Source organism: Melospiza melodia, chromosome 3, assembly GCF_035770615.1.
Source record: "Melospiza melodia melodia isolate bMelMel2 chromosome 3, bMelMel2.pri, whole genome shotgun sequence".
Lineage (NCBI taxonomy): Eukaryota > Metazoa > Chordata > Aves > Passeriformes > Passerellidae > Melospiza > Melospiza melodia.
Window position 1 is genome coordinate 39,470,808 of NC_086196.1, and position 18,972 is coordinate 39,489,779.

An 18,972-nucleotide genomic window follows, 5' to 3' on the forward strand; every position below is an offset into this window, starting at 1 on the left:
CACGTCAGGAATATAATTACCTATTATATTGTTCAAGGAGGTTATAATTTTCTATGAAGATCCATATGTCTTTTCTGTAAAGCACAAGGGAAATACAGATGCTCTGGCAAGCTCTCTTTAGTTTCTTCTCTCAGAACACTGTCACTAGAGTCACTTCAGGACTTACTCACGTCAGCAAGACAGAGGGTGTATCAGTCTCATATAACTGCCTGCACAATCCTCTCACAAAGCTTTAGATTCTGACTCAGGGCAGTAACTCTATTGCATGTTAAATACTTCTGTGGGGACTTCCCCACTGCAGGACCCACTGCCAGCAGTGGATAATAATTAGCACCAATAAAGGACATCATTAACTATAGCAGACCCCAATGGAGTCAAAGGACTTAGGTACAAAAATTTCAATTCAAGAATGCTGCAGTCAACTCCCATTTACCCCTAGAGGCACCTCAATTTACAAGGTGCCCCACCTTGTTTAAAGCTGTTTCCTGCTTTTGGGCATGAGGTGAACTTCTCTTCTTGGAACTGCCTCATGCCTCTTCCCCTCCCACTTTGACCTGGGCACCAGAAGGTATGTATTTCTTGCCTAGAGCCTCCAAGGGACCTGCCCTACTGAGTGGGTCTTTGAAAATATGGTGAAATATGCTTCCCTCTTGAATTATACTTTTGGCAATTACTGTCATTACCTCTCACAGATTAGTTTAATTATTTGGTCCCCATTTATGGATATCTAAAAAAAGCCCAAACCACCCCAAATCTGTGCTAAAACCAGCAAGATCAACACCTCCAGTCTCCTAGGAGAGTGCCCTAAAATGCCCCACAAGAAGTTTTTTGTTTTCTGCCGAAGTTCTCCTGCTGTGAAACAAAATATTCAGGATTCACTGGATCATCATGACTGTAGGCTACTGTCCCCAAGACAAACAGCTGTTGGATGTGCCCTGCTCAGTGGAAGAGAGCTGCCTGGAAAGCTGGTGACTGGAGTGGTGTGACAGAGACTTAGAAGGACAAGGGCTGAGTTCAAGCAGCTCCCTGCTTGAAGTCTTCTAGACAGCTTGGAGAGCACAGTTTCCAAACGTGCTTTCTACTTAGCATCCAGCCCCTGTCTGAGGTGGCTGACTCTCCTATGTCCAGTGGAGGTGGGCCAAAACTTAAAATTCTGAGCTTCAGAGTGAGGAACAAATCCCAAAAGTTAGGTGTTACAATGCCTGAATCCTTTATTGGGTTTTGCCCTAAATAGCTCAGGAACAACGAGCGTTATTGATTTATTTCATTGTCCAGTGGAACAAGTCAATGGAAGTTATCCTTTTAAGTCATGCAGCCACCCCTGAAAATCCCAATCAATATTCTCTAAAGAATGTCTCTAAAGTAAATCCAGGATATTCAATGCAAAACCTGCACAGCACATCATATATTTTTAGTCTAATCACTATTTTGGTGGGGCTTTTTTCAGTTAAGATGCCTGCATGAAAAAATCAGGAGTCTGTGTACTAATTGAGTTTATTACAGTGACAATGTTCCTGTGCCCTTTTCTCAAACACAGACTACACACACTAAACACAGACCCTGAACATATGCTTACTGTAAGGTCAGTTTAAGATGAAAATGCTGGATAGCTTGACTTGTTCTGCAATTATTCTTGGGGTCTTTACATATGCTTCATCTGTCACGTGTGTTTGCAACTATCTTTAACATGCCTGCTTTTAACTGGCTTTGGAATCACTGATAGCACCAGGAACGTGGGTAGACAGCTTTCATTGCGAAATGTTTGGCTTTTGCCCCTGTGATGATGCCTACATGAGATATAATAAGCTGATTTGTTGTGTGTACATAAGTCTTTACCAAGTGATTGTGTTTGGTGACAAAAACTCTTTCTGAGAGTTTCTTTGATTTGTGGGTATAGAGGTGGCTTGTACATATGTGTAGGGCTTTAGTAGGCATATGATAGAAGTTAAGGAAATATCTCCATCTTTTCATACAAGATAATCTTAAGTGGAGGCAGAACTGAATAAAACCCATCCTTGGGAGCAAAGACCATGAACCACAAGAATCCCCATAAAGAACAAACTGGCATTCAGGACTGTTGTCTGTCCATGTTGGCGAGTGTCTGCACAAGCTGCCTTGCTGTCATTTTCCCTGAGCTTTAAGAAATATGGATGGTCTTCTATTGCACTGAGCATTGCTGTATATGTTGCAAAATCATATGTTGCCTACAGGCAAGGCTCTCACCCATGGCACATCAGGCACCAGTGCACCTCTGCTGCAGGGCAGCCAAGGGATTCTGGGAGCCCAACACCTCCAAGGTCTGTTCCAGAATGCAAATAGCCTACAAGATCTGCTTGCGGGATGGTCTGCAGGCTGGTGGGAACAGTGGTAGAAGAAAACAGCAGCTTTCTGAAAACCTGAAAAATTTTCTGCTCTAGTGAGTTTTCTTGCTTTTCTGCATTGTATGAATATTCATTCTGAAGCTGACATGTTGATGGGAGCTTGGTCAGCAGGAGGCTTAGTAAAAAAAAAAAAAAAAAAAAGCCAAACAATATTACTTTATAAACTGCCTTTTCAGATACCTCCCTGATGAGTGACATCTCTGAACTGACAGGAGCGCTGCAAAGCGAAACAGCCGGGATGAATATGCATGGCAGCACACGGCCCCATGAGCACCCAGTGAGCTGCAGAAAGCCAGCGGAGGCAGATCCAGCTCTGTACCGAAGAACAGCATTTCTTTTTCCCCCATCTCCTGCCAGAATATAAGAAGAGGCTGACACTCTGCTATAGAAACTAATGGAGTTTCCACATTCATTTTAACAGCAGGAGGTGTAGTCTCTGAAGGCTTGTTTCCATGAGGTGATGAGAAATCTTGCTGCTAAAGTTGCAAAGGAATGTCAGAGTACTTGGCATTTTGCCGTTCCAACCCCTTTCATTGCCATCTGTTCCTAGAGAAGCAAAGGTCTTTGCCTAGCTCAGCTGTGCTCTGCCAGGGCTTCGGGGGGCAGCTCTGGGCCATGGCAGGAGGTGCTGCCTGAATGTCTTTGTTTCAAGTATAAACACCCTGAATCCTCTGAGCACACAAGCCCATTAGCAGTAGTCTGCAAGGAAAAGGAAGGCTTGGGAAGAACCTGTGTGCTTATTCTTCCTAAACAGATATACACTTACAATCTCTAAGGGGTTACTTCGAAAGAGCGACTCTTAGAAAAGCCAGCTTTTCTGAAGAGCTGGACTTTGGCTGAGGCACTTAGATGAAGTGGTCAGAGTTTTCAGAAGTGCTGAGCATTTGTTATCAGCAGAAACTGCTGGTTTCTGGCCACACGTGAAAATCTGGCCCTTAAAAACTTAATGACTAACTTAATGATGCCTGGCACTTCACCTCCATTTGTTATTTTCCACAATCTTTCTTTCCACCACAACATCTTAATTTAGCCAGAAAAAAAAAGGAGGAAAAAAACAAATTAATGAAACAATGAGCCAATATTCATGGCTGAAATACCCTGTTCTTTTTTACTGCCAAGAAAAATGTAAATGATAAAGCAGAGCAGTTTTGTGACAAAGTTTTTCCCCTCCATTTCATATTTCTTGATGACATTTTAACACATGGGTCTGGCACAGCGCAACATCTTGGAATAATTTTTAATCTTTCAGAAATTTTCCTTGGACATACAGAAGAGAGAGGGTCTTTTAACTCTGAGGAAAAAAGGTAAAAGTTAGAAAGTCAGAGGGATGGAGTACTGCAGGGAGCAGTCCTTCTCTGGCAGAAGATGAGCTAAATAGTCTAATAGTTTTTTCCATCTGCATTTCCTCTGGCCCTACTGTGAGCAAAAGGAATTCAGATCCAGCTGATCTGTCAGGGTGGGGGGTGAGGGGAACTGGGTGATTTTATAAGCCAAGTCCTGCTGCCTAGTCCATCAATTAACACAGGCAGCAGGAAGAAGCTGAGGGGGATAACGCCCCTGTGGTGTTGCCCCTGCTCGGCAGGATCCTGTGAAACGCTTTTGCTGGCTCTCTGCAGAGCTGGATTCCTGCCAGACCGCGGGAGCAAAGGATCAGCCACTGTCTAGAGCGCTGCCTTGCACTAACCTGCTGCATTTCCATGCAGAAATCCAAGTGAGAGTTAATGCTGTGCTGGGCAGCCTAAACTTTGGCTGGTTTGCTCTCTAGCTGCTCAGCTGTGGGCTGCCTTGGCCCCTGCTGTGAAAGCCACTGGTGGAGCAGTGCTGGCTGGGGAGCTCAGAGATGCTGGCCTTTGAGGCCAGTGCTCTGCTTGAGGCTGCTCTGGCTGGTCAGTGTCCCAGGAGCTCCCAAAAAGCGCATGGAAATTCTGTATCCTGGAGCTGGAGCTTGCAAAGTTTCCTGGCTCCTGTAGTCTTTATTTTCCAGGAAAGGGGACAAGCTAAACCCTCTGATGGTTTGGTTTCTGTTTTTTTCCAAATTTAAGGTATTCAAAATAATGCTGATGGTGTCAAACATTGCTCCTCCCTGGGGGAATATGAGACAGGAACCAAAAATATGTTGTCACAATGCACACTACCTGAGAATTTCAGCAAATGAAAAAGAGCAGTGAATAAGAAATTCCCTGACTGTTTTAAATAGTCAGGATAGAGTCTCTTTCCTTCTCTAACTTTAGTCTGTTTGCTCCAGAAACTTCGGCTGTGACGACAATTTAGTCATCTGTATTCTGCATGTTTAATGGGATGCCAGCTCCTGATTTTACACACAAGTTTTGTGATATACTGTCTATTTCAGCAGAAATTACTGTTTTCAGCTTGGTGCTCAGGGTGCTAAAATTGTCAGTGTCTGAGGTGGGTTGGCCCTGGCTGGACACCATGTGCCCACCAATGCCACTCTGTCACTCCCCTCCTTAGCTGGGCAGGGAAGAGAAGTTATGATGGAAGGTTCTGGGTGGAGATGAGGACAGGGAGAGGTCACTCACCAGTTATGGGCAAAACAGACTCAACTTGGGGAAAAAGTTTTTATTACCAATAAAATCAGAGTGAGATATTGAGAAATAAAATTGGATCCTAAAACCACTTGTCCCCACCCCTCCCTTTTCACCAGGCTTAATTTACTCCCCATCTACTCCTCATTTACTCTCCCCCAGTGGTGCAGGGGGATGGGAAATGGGGGCTGTGATCAGTTCATCACACACTATCTCTGCTGCTCCTTGTTCCTCATGGGGACTATCCTCACACTCTTCCCCTGCTCCAGTGTGGGTCCACAGGATGCAGTGCCTCAGGAATGGGCAGCTCCAGTGCTCATTCCCTGTGGGGTCACAGGTCCGGCCAGCGAATCTGCTCCTCTCTGCATGGGTCCTTCCAGGACCTGCTCCACAGTGTGCCTCCCAGAGGGTCACAGCCACCTTCAGGCATCCCCCTGCTCTGGCATGGGCTGCAGGTGGGTCTCTGCTCCACCATGGATCTCCATGGGCTGCAGGTGGGTCTCTGCTCCATCATGGATCTCCATGGGCAGCAGGTGGGTCTCTGCTCCACCATGGATCTCCATGGGCTGCAGGTGGGTCTCTGCTCCATCATGGATCTCCATGGGCTGCAGGTGGGTCTCTGCTCATCATGGATCTCCATGGGCAGCAGGTGGGTCTCTGCTCCATCATGGATCTCCATGGGCTGCAGGTGGGTCTCTGCTCCACCATGGATCTCCATGGGCTGCAGGTGGGTCTCTGCTCCACCATGGATCTCCATGGGCAGCAGGTGGGTCTCTGCTCCACCATGGATCTCCATGGGCTGCAGGTGGGTCTCTGCTCCACCATGGATCTCCATGGGCAGCAGGTGGGTCTCTGCTCCACCATGGATCTCCATGGGCTGCAGGTGGGTCTCTGCTCCACCATGGACCCCATGGGCTGCAGGGGCACAGCTGCTTCCCCATGGTCTGCACCAGGGGCTGCAGGGGAATCTGAGCTCGGGCACCTGGAGCACCTCCTGCCCCTCCTTCCTCACTGGCCCTGGTGCCTGCAGGGCTCTTTCTCTCACATATTCTAACTCTGCCCTTCTCCAGCTTCAGCTGGGCAGTTTTCTTCCCTCTTCTTAAATCTGTTATGCCAGAGGCACTACCACTGTTGCTGATGGGTTCAGTCTTGACCGCAGCACATCTGTCTTGGAGCCTGCTGGCATTGGCTCCATTGGACACAGGGGAAGCTTCTGGCAGCTTCTTACAGCAGGCAGCCCTGCTGCCCCTCCTGCTACCAAAATCTTGCCTTGCAGATCCAATACCTGTCCCAGTGTTCTAAATAGATGATGCACAATGCGACATCTGAAGGGAAGAGCTCAGAGGGTGCCACATTTTCCAAAAAATTGCCATCATTCAAATGCTGTAGCATCTGCAGTTGGAATGAAGGCTGAGGCAGGGGAAGAGGAAATCTTTTTGCATTATAACAAATAAAATGCTACCATGGAGTTTGAAGGTGCAAATCAGGCTATAACAAAACATGAGTGTGCATGCTTTCAACACCAAAATGACTTACTGGCTGCTAATTAAATCTCACTGCAAATAGGATTTCATTTTTATTTTTTTGATGGAAAAAGTGGTTTTGTTACATTTACTTGGCTGGCAGCCAGGAATACAGCTCAATACGAATCAAGCAAATTTAAAGGCCTTCTGCAGCAACATATGGCTTGTTTGGGAAGTATGACTCATAAATGGAACCAGATGCAAAAAAAAAAAAAATTATAAAAAGGTAGGAACTGTCCTCAGACAGATGCTACTATTGTTATTTCTGATGTTTCCACCTCATTGTGAAAAATGTTCACATGCATATTGGTGAGCAATTTTTTTTTCCACTATGGATTGCTGCCTGTTTCAAAGCTCTTCAGTGGCACAAGTTCACTCAGTCTGCTCGTGCAGCTACTTCATACCTTACACAAGCTGTTTTCTTCTTGCGCGTTATTAAAACACAGTTCCCAGTACTGTTTGTTTCTTCTCCTGGTTTCAGGGTGTTTCTTAACATATGCAGGGTTGGCCTTTAGTTTGTTCTCCAAGTCCTGTGTAAATACAGGCTAATAGAAGTATGTCCTTGCCTAGGAAGAAACCCTACGGATGCTTTGCAACCACACCCTGTGCATATCTGCGGGGAGGGCGTGTGTGCATATGCCTGTACACACACAGCCAAGCCAAGTGCCAAGAAAATGACAACCAGCAGGGGAGGGGAGCCATCAGGGGCTGCCTTCTGCCAAGAGCTTCGGCTGCCAGCAGCGAGGCAGCAGGTAAACATGGGGACAACCAGAGCAGAGATGGGGCTCAGCAGCCTGGGTGCATTTTGGCACCAATAGCTGGCCTCTCACCTCTGCCTGGTGGCTGCTGCTGTAGGACTGCTGTCAAGGACTTTCTGAAACCACAAAAAGAACTACCTGCCTGTACACCCATTGCTGTGTTGAGTACCCAGAGTGAAGATGTGCCTCTAGCACAGGGGTCCGTAAGTTTCTAAGAGTTTGACTCTTGAGCCCTAAATACTATTTTCTTTTTGCCAGTCATATTGCACGTATTCCTGTTGTTTTTCTCCTGATTTCTCCAGCCCTTCACTCCCCATTTCTCTTGAAGTATGTCAAGAACTTTGTCCAAATTTAACTCATCAAGATCCCCTTCCTTCCCACATAAAATCCTCTCATACTACAGGTGGAACAGATTCTCTGTGTCTCCCTGCTGGGCACAGCCTAACCAGCCCAGGTCTAAAGCCAAGTAATGTCTTACATGCTCAAGCCCTGTAGAAAAAGATGGCCATGCACCCTCGAACAGTGACACAATTCACACGGTGCAGGCACTGCAGGTACAAACACCAGGGTGTAAGGTAGGCTGTAAATCAGTCTCCTTCACTCAGTGGTGGACACCAGATGATGACTAAACAGTGAACAACCCACTGGAACATGTTGTCCTGTTGCATGTGTTCTCCCAGCCCTGGCTCTGTCTGCATCCCACTGCCAATGCTCCTCCAGTGTGGGCCTGTTTGCACAGCTCCTGCAAAACCAGGGCAGCACAGGGATGTCCTGTGGCTCAGCCCTGAGGTATCTCTTCAGAGGTGTAGTCCTGTGCAAGAGTGGACAAGGCCCTTGAAGAGCTTGCTAGGCACCTGCTTTGTGCTGTGACCTCTTCCAGAAGGATTTACAAGAGCTGCCCAGAGCCTTGTTCATGTTCCCCCCCTGGAAAGTCAGCGCTTAAGCCACAGCTTGAACCACTGCCCTTTTCTTGGCAGGCACTCCTTGTCCTTAGAAAAAAGGCTGTTGTATTGACTCAGTGGCTATCTGATACCACAGCATCTCACCTTATTTGATCTGCAAGGTTGGTGAGTCACCTGCTTCTCTGAGTGGGAATGTGTTTGGTGTCAGTGGCTATAGCCTGCCCAAAATGTCCAGTCACAGTCATGCCAGCTCCAGCCTCTCTCACTGCAGCTCAAGCTACTGCCCAGCTACAGCATAACCTCAAATATGAGCAGGCTGGCTGAGCTAAAGAGGGGAAACTGGCTCAACTCATAACCAGGTATGTGCTTGTTCCCTCTTATCTTAGTGAGAAGTCAAACTACAGGCAAACATTACCTCCCAGAGTTTGCATTTCAGCATATGTGCAACCCTTTGCACTTCAGGAATTCATATTGCATATTTGAGTTGGAAATATTATTTCCTTCTTTTGTACCTGGTTTCTGCTGATGTCTGGGATCACGACAGAGAAGAATTGGGTGTCAATAATTTTTAGAGTGATATTAGGGAGTGGAACTGAGGAGAAAATTACTTGTAAGCCTGTTGCTTTGTATTCAAAGAAATCCTCTGGGAAGTTAAGGGAATTTCAGAAGACTGCATTGGCTTCTGGGAAGAACAAGAACCTGTCACCTTGGCTGGGGACCTAATGAAACAGGCTGTGTAAGATGAATGGACAAAAATTTAAACCCGTGCTAAAACCAACCTCATGACACACAATACTACTTAAAAGCAGATAGATTTTGCAACTCTTTCTCATGCTGATGACATCAATGGGATTACTTAAGTGAACGGGTGTTTATTAAACATGAACAAGAGCTGTGCTATGTAGCATTAAATGCACCTCAGTTTGTTGGAGGTTTGGGAGTTCATGTTCATGACTAATTCTTGGTGCTTGCTAAGAAGAGCTGGGAGTGCCAGCAAAGGAGCTTCCAGCTCCTGGGGGGAAAGGATTTACTTTCTGTGCATTAATTGTATTAGTCCTGCTCATTGTGAAGGAAAAACTGAGTTCTCCATCATACCCTCCAAAGGCTTCCTACCTCAGGAAGAACTGTGGGAGGTTTTGTGTGCAGATGCTCCATAAGAAGAAAAGACCAAGGGAATGGAAAAAAGTCTGTGTCTATAGCAAACTCCCACAGAGAGATATTTCAAGGGGTTTGGTCCTACCAAGATTCAAGTATGTATTAAACACACCCAGAGAGGCCCCATTGATTAAATATATTTAAAATCATCATATGGTCTCTGCCTTAACTTGTGAGCTCTTTTAGTCACAGATTTTGTCTGCCTCTTTGGCCAAGATTTTGTTTCAGACAGAGCATCCTTCCAAGCACAACACTTGTGGCAGTGTAATGGGTAACCCTATTTCTTAAGCACAGGAAACCCAGCAGTTTTTCCATGCTTGAGGGTTGGATAACCCTTTAGCATGCACTGGAGTCCAAATTTCCTCATGGAGCATGTGTCCTGCCCCTGGGGAGACTGAGCCTGTCCCCAGTACACAGGCAGCTCCCTAGAGTGCCTCATCTCTGCTGGTGTAGATCCAATAACAGAGATACCCTGATTTAATTCTACAGAGAATTTGGCTTTTAATTTTGCATGATTTTCATGAGCAGCTGGATGGAAAAAGAAATGCCTGGAGCTGAGTTTTGCTTTGACTTTCTGAGGTTTCCAGGTGAGTACAAAATGTATTAACAGCAATCAAAACCAGACTGTACTTCTGCAGACCAAATATATATGTCCTTAGACTATATGTGGCTACAATAAACCATAGACAGTTGTATTTAGAAATCTATTTGTTCCACCTCACCAAATATACACTTGTGATGATGAGTTGCTCTCATAACCCTCAGTGCTGCACGCTCACAGTGCCACAGCAAGCTTAAGCTTTTTGAAGAGTTTCCTATGTCTTAGCAGTACAATTTTTCATGGTTGTCCCTCATCACCAGTCTAGTGACAGCTTACTGACAGCTGGCAACAACATGGAAGGAAAATCCACCAGCTTTGGCCGGATTGCTCCCATCAGCACTGAAATCTGGAAGCTGTTCCAGGTGGCCTGGGGGGACAAAGCCCCAGGCAACAAAACTCCCAGAGGAAGGCTAGAAAAAAGGATGAAGTTCACATTTTCCCAAGACTCAGGGGTAGGTCCCTTGTTTTTTTAAATTGGAAATTAATAACCAAAAGAGGGAGAGACAATAGTAAAGGAAACAGCAAACAGACCTAAAAAGGCCAGAAGTATCTTTTCTTATAGCAGGTTACACTTCCTGTTACAGAATCAATTTGTGATGTTCGCATTCAGATATCTGTCCCTCCCAGAAACAATGAAATTACAGGAGGTCTATGTGGACACCAAGTTCAAATATCCAAACTTTCAATGAGGTATTTTAATAAAAAGCTGTATGTGAGCACCTGGATGCTGCTGAGAATGAGGCCAGGTAGAATATTTGAAAGCAACTTCTAACTTGTAATGAATTGCTTTTTGGAATCTTTGGGTATACTGAATGTTCCTGAAGGAACTCAACTGCTCAAAAGCAGGAAAACATCCAAGTCTTTGTTTAGAATGTTTAATTTAAGACTCTTACTCACTAGTGGAAGAATTAAAATTTCAAGGATAAAATGAGATATGTGCAACAGGAGCAAACTAGAAAATTCAGCCTTTAGTTTTATGTATTCTGGGTGAGAAGATTAATTAATTTAAAAGAATATCCTAAAGTATCCATGTCATGGGTAACAGGTGTAAGTCTTTGCTCTCCCATGGAATTGTTAATATTGTGGGAGGATAGGTTGCTTCCACAGAATATTTATTTTGTTGGATTCTTCTCTGCATTGTGCTTGTGGCACATTAATATGCACTACACTCTAATGAACCAAGTGAGATATATTAGTCAGGACATACAAGAAATTAAGTACTGTAATATTTTGTTATGCTGGAGGCAGCTGGTGTCTCATGGCAGATGTGATGGTTTGGGGGATTTGTTTAAGAAAAGTTTACAGGTTATGGATTTTGCAAATTTGTGTGATATGGAAAATTGTTGCTTCAGGAGGCATCAGATCCTTGTGTCGCTTGTCCCTCTCACCCTGTGACTCGGACTAGCCAGCGTTCCCAGGAGGAGCTGGCACAGGGCTGGCACTGATAATTAGTGATGCCTTGCAATGCACACATGCTGAGCAATGGCAAGTCAGACTGGTTCATGGCTGCATAACTCAGTTTGGCAATGCTGTCACCTGGCAAGGGACTGTTGTCATCAAATGAGCTGAATCAGAAACCAATCTGACAAAGGAGGGAGAATTTACCCTCTTGGATCATGTTAAGGCTCGGTCACCTCATACAGCTGAGGAACAGCCTGCAGGAGGAAATCCTTAAGACAGGGAAATCCCAGCACTGTTAAATGCACGTGAATTACCAAGGACACCCAAGAGAGTGAATGAGACAAGAGGCTAGAGACAAAAGCTGTTTAGTGAAGATGTTTGTCCTTGGAATTTAATTGAAGCCTAAAGTAAAAGGTAAACAAAAGCCCAGGTAAATTATGTGTATGTATCTGCTAGTTTTTGCATGTTTGGTTACACACTGTATCTGTGCTCATGAAGAGTTAATACATAAACCAGAATGTTTTGTTTCTCCCCTAAAACTCTGTGAAAGTGAAACTCTGTGAGGTCTCTCTGGACCCCAGGAAGACGTAGTTTTCCTGTGGGTCTCACTTCTCATGAAACAGCGCTGGGTGGAATATTACCCATTTTAGTGTGGATTTGCAGGACAAACAGACTCTGGACAGCTATTAGGTTTGGAGCTAGATTTTGCCTTTTGGAGCAAAGGCAGACAGAATGGGATGAGTGGAGTTGCCATGCACATGTGCAATGCACCAGTGGATCCCTGCAGCGGCCCGGTGGAAGGGGAAGGAGCCCCTGCTAAGACAGCAGCTCATCACTGCAAACTTGGCAAGGGCAAGTTTCAATAAAATAAACATGGGGGAAAGAGGGATCAAAAATTAGGATGTCATATTGTGAAGACTATATTTTTGTATCTATATTTGCTCAGTAAACCCATGGAAATTGGCAATACTTCAGAAACTTAAAGCAAGTGGATCAATTGGGTGCAATGAGGAAAAAAAGATAATAAAAGGACTTCCATTAGGTTGAGGATGTTTGCAACAGAACATCCCAAAAGTTTAGGGAAGACTACTTGAGGGAATCGTACCTCAATGCAATGGGAAAAGAAGGAAGATGTGAGATACTCTGAGACTGAAAATTTGAGGACTGAAATGCTGTAGTAACACCTGGGAATTGCACCGGAATATGAGTACTGTCTCACTTATGACATACCTACAGTGACAAGTGTCATGCAGAGCAATACTGGGAGATAAGAGACCCAGAATAGGCCTCATATTAGTCTTAGGTGCAGAATGTCACATGGAGTTGTGCAGCTGGTCAGATCTGGGGAAATTCAGAAAGTGAAGTTTTGAAGTTAGAAAAACAATGTCTAAATAACTTGGACAGCACATTCCTTTGCTGTTGACTCATGCCCTAAATGCCAGAAAAGAGGACTTCTATGTGAAAACATCAAGCAAATAGTTTATAGGCAAATGGTCTCTGCTGTGGTAAAATGGGTTGCCTCAGAAAGCAGAAGATATGATTAATTGTTTATTGAAATAGGATTCTAGCAAAGAGTGGAACAAGAAAAAAAGCAGTTGTGAACTGAATCTGATTTTGAAGTCTAGGTTAGGATGAATTTTAAATTTTAACTATCAGAAGGTTTCACTGGTTATGGATTCCTACTTTTTTCTGCAATATCTGGGACCCACACAAACATTTTATGTGCTTTATAAAAGAAAACTATGACAAACCCAAAAGAAAAAGTGAGTCAGTAGATTTGATAGATCACTATTTATAAGACAGCCACAAAGTTCAAAGAGATAAAAATGTCTCCCTTCGAAGTAGGAAGTGGCCTAACTTCACCCTGTCCCTCAGCTTCCCTCCCAGCATTCTGGTTAAAAAGTCCCCAGTGACCACGACCTCGATGCAGTCCCTTAATGATTTGCCTTCACATAAAGAACTGTGTAAAATGCAGGCAGGGTAAAGAGCATTGGTACAGCAGAGGTGATGTCTGTGTTACAGAAAAGGATACATGCAAGACAAGAGTGGCCCTCCTGCAGCTATCTCATGGGATCATCAATGGATCATGGTTTTGCTTTGTTTTGTTTTGGTTTTGATGTGTGTAAACCTTTGCTTGAGGCAGAAGTAGGCAATCAATATTTGCTGTCAGCAGCCAACTACTTACCAAGTGGTTGGAAGTTTTTCCACAAAGGAGACAAGAGACTCTGAAAGTAATAAAATTTTTGACCAGATCTGATAAAGGCATTTGCAGAGATGGTTTTGAATGTACAGCTATTCCATGAGCTTACAAGGAATTGGCAGCCTACCCACTTGCAGCATCTCACCAGATGGAGGAAGAGTTCATTGAGGCTTATCTCTCTTCAGGGTGAACCACTGTGGTTTTGGGACTGGGCACATCCCCTTGTAACTTCTCATAAGTGACAAGGCTTTCTGGACTGTTTCTTCCCCATTCAGTGAAACAGATCTTTGCACCTTCTTTGTGAAGGAAGCAGTCAATGCTCAGGAAACACCTGGTTTTTGCCAGCCAGTCATCCTACCTGGAGCTCCCTGCATGGCTCCAGGCACTAACTGCTCAGGGCAAAGCAGAGACCCTTCAGGGTGGTAGTGGTTAGCTTGGCTTGCTAAAGCCTGCTTAATAAGTGTGCTACTCCAAGGAATGCATTTCCCTGAATGCACTCCCAAGGTCCCTTCCCTGGGAGGAAAAGATTTTCCCCAGCCACATAAATACCCCTGGAACACAATTACCAGGTGTTCCCAGACCAACAGTGCAGCCTACTGGCCATTTCACTCTAATTAGCTCACTGAGTTTCCAGCAAAATTCAGTCTCCAGCGGGTACCTCATCAGACCCATGCAGACATGCTTGGTTTCAATACAACATGTTTTTACCAGCAGAGCCATAATACTCACTGAGGGTGGCTTGAATGCCTTTGACTTGTGGCAGATCCCATATATCTTCATAGAGAATTTGCAGTTACTATAGCAAAATAAGTCACTTAAGCTGCCTTAAGTTATTTCTTGGAATTTCCTTTGATTTATTCATGGCTGGAGGATTTGCAATTCAGAGTTTTGGCTGCTTGTCAACAGTTTCTCTTAGGGAGAGATGCATTCCACAACCTTTAAATAGGCTGGGACCGTCTTGTCAGATGTGTTTCCTACATCTGACCACATTCCTTATGCCTATAGTTAACAAAAATTTCTTGCAATTATTTCCACTTTCTAGGCAATTTAATTTTTTTCCTTAGAGCTTGGGTTTAAAAGAAGAGTTATTTAGCTTGTAGTTGATATAAGTACAGGGGTATATGGGACAGGTTTTAGAAAAAATGATAATTCTTAATTTACAACCAAGGAAAGTAATTTTTCTCTGATGTAATAATTCATTTTCTCTTTTGTGGCTTAGGGCCATCACTTCTTCTCTTGGTAAAAAAATTTCTTTCTGGTAGTCCTTTGACAGTGTGTTTATCAAAAAATAGCGTAACCATAAAAAAAAGTAATGTGAAACACTATGTTATTTTCAATGGAAATTGTTGCAGTCTTGAAACTTGGCTTGGGTTAAATATAGCTGCTCATACTGATCAGAAAACATACATAAAAAATGTTTCAGCAGTGCTTATATTCATAACGGTGTCCTCCTCCATTAACCTAGCATTTCATTATGTTTCTTCTCATTAACTGTTGTGTAAATAAGAATATCTCAGTTCCTGTGCTTGCTTCTTGAAATATATTTTCACCTCAATTTGTTTTTAGAAATAGTAATTTAAAAAAGAATGTAATTTCATTTTCAGAGATTCTAGCTCTGTGCTCAGGAATTGTGAAGGAACTTGGTGAGGACATAATCCTAAATCTCTTAAAACACCTCCTGCAAAAGCATGTTTATCCAAACGAAGAGGTTCCTGACCCAAGCCAAGCACTTAGCTGCTTATGCAGCTTTAAGCCTCAGCCTAAGTGGCTCACTGAGCTATCTTCCCCCTCCTCTGAAGGGTGCTGGATGGAGCTGGGGGAGTAGCAGGCATAATTTTTTGAGTCAAGAAATTTTAACACACTGTGGAGGAGGAGAAATGTGGGAGGAATATGAACTGATTTCAACTTATCAGCCCCAAAGAAATGAGGAATGAAGTCTGAAATTGTGCTGCTCCTTTCCCCTCCTAAGGAAAGAGAGAGCATCGCACTGCTCTAGAGATCTCCTTGCCTGTCAAGAGCACTCTCTGGGCCCATCTCAGCCCCCATTTCTTCCTCTGCATTGAGTACACATACAGGCCATCCAGTCTATTTATTATTCAAAATTTATTAATTTTTTCCATTAATTTATCTTTTTATTAGATTTTTTCCCCCTGTGCAGACATACAGGAATTGAAACAGTGAAGTAACCTTTGGACTTGAAAATGTATGGAGGCAAAATAGGCAGTTGGTATCATTGGAAATCACCCTGTAATTACAACCTGAAGCACTTGTTGTGATTGGGCTTTGGCTTGCAGGAGCTAGCATAACCCCCTAGGCTGAAAGATAAAGGTCTGCTGACGTTAAATGAGGGTTGCAAATTAATGTAATGAATGACTTTTAATAATAACCTTTTGGAGGTGGTTCAGTGTTGTTAGCAATAACTCATGGAATTACATAGCCATTAAGGTTGGAAAAGACCTTCAAGATCATCAAGTCCAACCTTTGACCAAACACCACCGTGTCAACTAAACCATAGCACTCAGTGCCATGTCCAATTGCCTCTCGAAACCCCCAGGGACGGTGACTCCATGACCTTCCTGGGCAGCACATTCCAATACCTCACCACCCTTTCAGTGAAGGATCTTCCTGATGTCCGACCTGAGCCTCCTCTAGAGCATCTTGAGGCCATTACATCTTGTCCTTTCTCTGGCTGCCTGGGAGAAGTTACCAATCCCCACTTGATAAGGTCCCCCCTGAGCTTCCTTTTGCCCAGGCTAAACAACCCCAGCTCCCTCAGCCACTTCTCATAGGACTGACTCCCTGGATCTTTCTCTGGTCCTGACAAGGGTTTGCTGTGCCAGCCTGAAGGATGGGAGCAGGTACCATCAGGGAAAGTAAGTGGGAGTGGGTGTGTCCTCAGTTTTTCAGAAAATCTGAATATTCTGTGCGTGGTTGCTGCCAGTCCTTTCATGACTCATAATTTCAAGGTCAGATCTTCCTAACTTTATCTCTGGAGATGTGAGCAGAGCGACTGTAGCCAGTGTCGTATTGTTAGGTCAGACCTTATTACGGCATACCCTGAACCCTGAGGGTGATCCTATCTCATCCCTTTAACAGCCAGGGGGAAAGATGTGATGGTCAGCAGCTGTAACTAGGTTTCAGGGCCAAATGTATCTCTTTTGAGGTTCTTCTTCAGGAGAGGTGTCTTCCTCTGCTCAGACCCCAAAAGGCTGCAAAGAAAAATGATAACAGAAAACAGAGAAAGCAATAACAGAGAGCAGTAAAGAGGGAAGAGTATGGAAAAGCAGAAAATAGTCTCTTCTGGGTGTGCTCAGGGCCTCTTTTAATTATTTGGCGCTTGGCTTAAATTTAAATGTACCCGAGGCATCGTATGCAAGAAGAGACTGGATGCCTCACTCGGCAAGGCGAGCACAGTGTTTGTGGCTACAGCAAAGGGGGAAGGAAAAATATAGCCCAGACTGAAGCAGGAGATAGAAAAACCCTCAGACATCCTCGTTGCACTGATTAGTATCTTGAGTCATTGCCTTTGAGGGAGGTGAGAGTTTCCTCAGTATGGTGGAATTAGATGAGCTCCTTTAATGAGGTTAGATACCAGAGGCATTGCGCAGTACTGTGAAGTTCCCTGAGGGGAAAAAAATAGAAGGATACCTTTTCCCTGCTGAGAGCTGAGCTCTAACTGGGGGTAATCAGTGGTAAAACACTGGGCTTTGGGAGCTACTAAAGCTACCCTACCTATGGCTGCTGGAAGTGGCAGCTAGACATGGGAAGAGCTGCGATGCTGCTCTGCTGCCCAGCAGATCTGCCTCCAGAGCCTGTGGCAGCCCTCAGGCTCAGGGTCTGTCCCTGGGAGGGTCTGTCCCTGTCGTGCCCGTGGGGGCTGGCCCTGCAGCACTGCCGAGGCACGGGAGGGAACGCTAATGCAATCTGAAAATCTGAAACCTCCCCCAGACAGCGAGGCGGGCAGGCGGAGGGGAATGAGGACACAGGCAAACAAAAAAAAAAAAAAAAAAAAAAAAAAAAAAAGGAAAGAAATCAGGCTGTCTCTTTATCTCCTTTCAACAGACATCTGTTACACAATGTGTGTCTTTCTGCTGCTTTATATAGCCTGCGTTAAGTTTTCCTGCTTCCTGCGGGCGCTGGCCGGGACGAGGCGATGCGATGAAGCAAGCGTCGGCTGTGCTTCAGGAGTTAAACTCACCGAAGGAAAGGTGAAGGTGTAACCTACACAAACCCCATGACTGCTGATCCCTGTCCTGTGACTAATGGAAAAACCCCCAATCTGGCTGTTCCGGCTTGGAAGGCACTTGTGCCCAGGCTGGGTCCCAGGGGACTTGGTGAGTTTCAACACCAGAGGCAGGGTTGGCAGCTCCGAGTAATGCTGTCGGAGCTGAGAAAGCAGCGCTGTCCACTTGGCAGCCAAACCTGCTGAGCACCCTCAACTACCAGCTGGGCAAACAGGTTGGGGCCAACTTCAGGTGCCCGCTGTGGAGGGCTGACCCCCACAGCAAAGCATCATTTGTCAGGCTCCTTCACTGAAAATCTTTTTTAAGTATTCAACAACAGCAATAGAGGGGGGTCAGATTGGAGATTTCACTTTGCCTAGAGTGACCTGACAGCATTCAGGTTGAGTTTTGGTTTTTTATTTTTTTGAATTTAACTCTGTCTCAAGACTTTGCAGCTCTTAGTGTAATTTTTGTAATAGTTTGGAGTGTGTTTAGAAGCTTAAGAGTCTCTTCATTACCACCTTTCCCTTTTTGAAAGTGCCAGACTCTTTTCTGCACAAAATACGTATTAATAGATTCGGGGCTGCTATAGTGATAATAAAACAAAAATGCAGTGCAGCTAGCACCCTGCTGCAGAGGAGCAGTGATTCCAGTCACCAAACCTGTCCAACCAAACCAAAGGGGCTCTCAGGAGCCCTCTCCTGCTCCCTGCTCCTGCCTGCAACAGAGCTCAAATCCACAGCAGATGCCCCAAGGGTAACCAGTCCAGCTGAAACTGCAAAGAAATTTAGCCACAACACCGTAGCCAAAGAGCTGAGATCCAAATTCAGGTCTGGACCTTTTGAAAGCACAGAGTGAAATGTTTAAGTTTGGAGCTCTTGGTAGCTGCAAATCTGAAGAAGTTCAAAGCTCAATGAAGTTCTTGGCAATGGGAGGGAAACTTGGTCCTGGGATAGCAAATGTGGAGGCACCACAACTTCCAGTGCAAACACCCCTAAGCTATTTCAGCTTTTCTTTGGTGAAGTGAGGATTTCTCCCGTCCCTTTAATGCATTCATCCCCCCAGTACCTTTCAAGATAATAGCTGTGAATGCCTCCTTTGTTACAAGGCGCACGCTGCCCTGCCTGTGTGGGAGGTGGGTGTTACGATAGGCATCATACAGCAGTATTCTGCTATTCTAATAAATGAGCTTCTGCTGGAAGTGACATTACTTGAGTGTAAAACCAGGCATATCTGTCTCCTTAGTAAGATACAGGGTATTTTGTGGGGGTGTGAAGTAATTTTC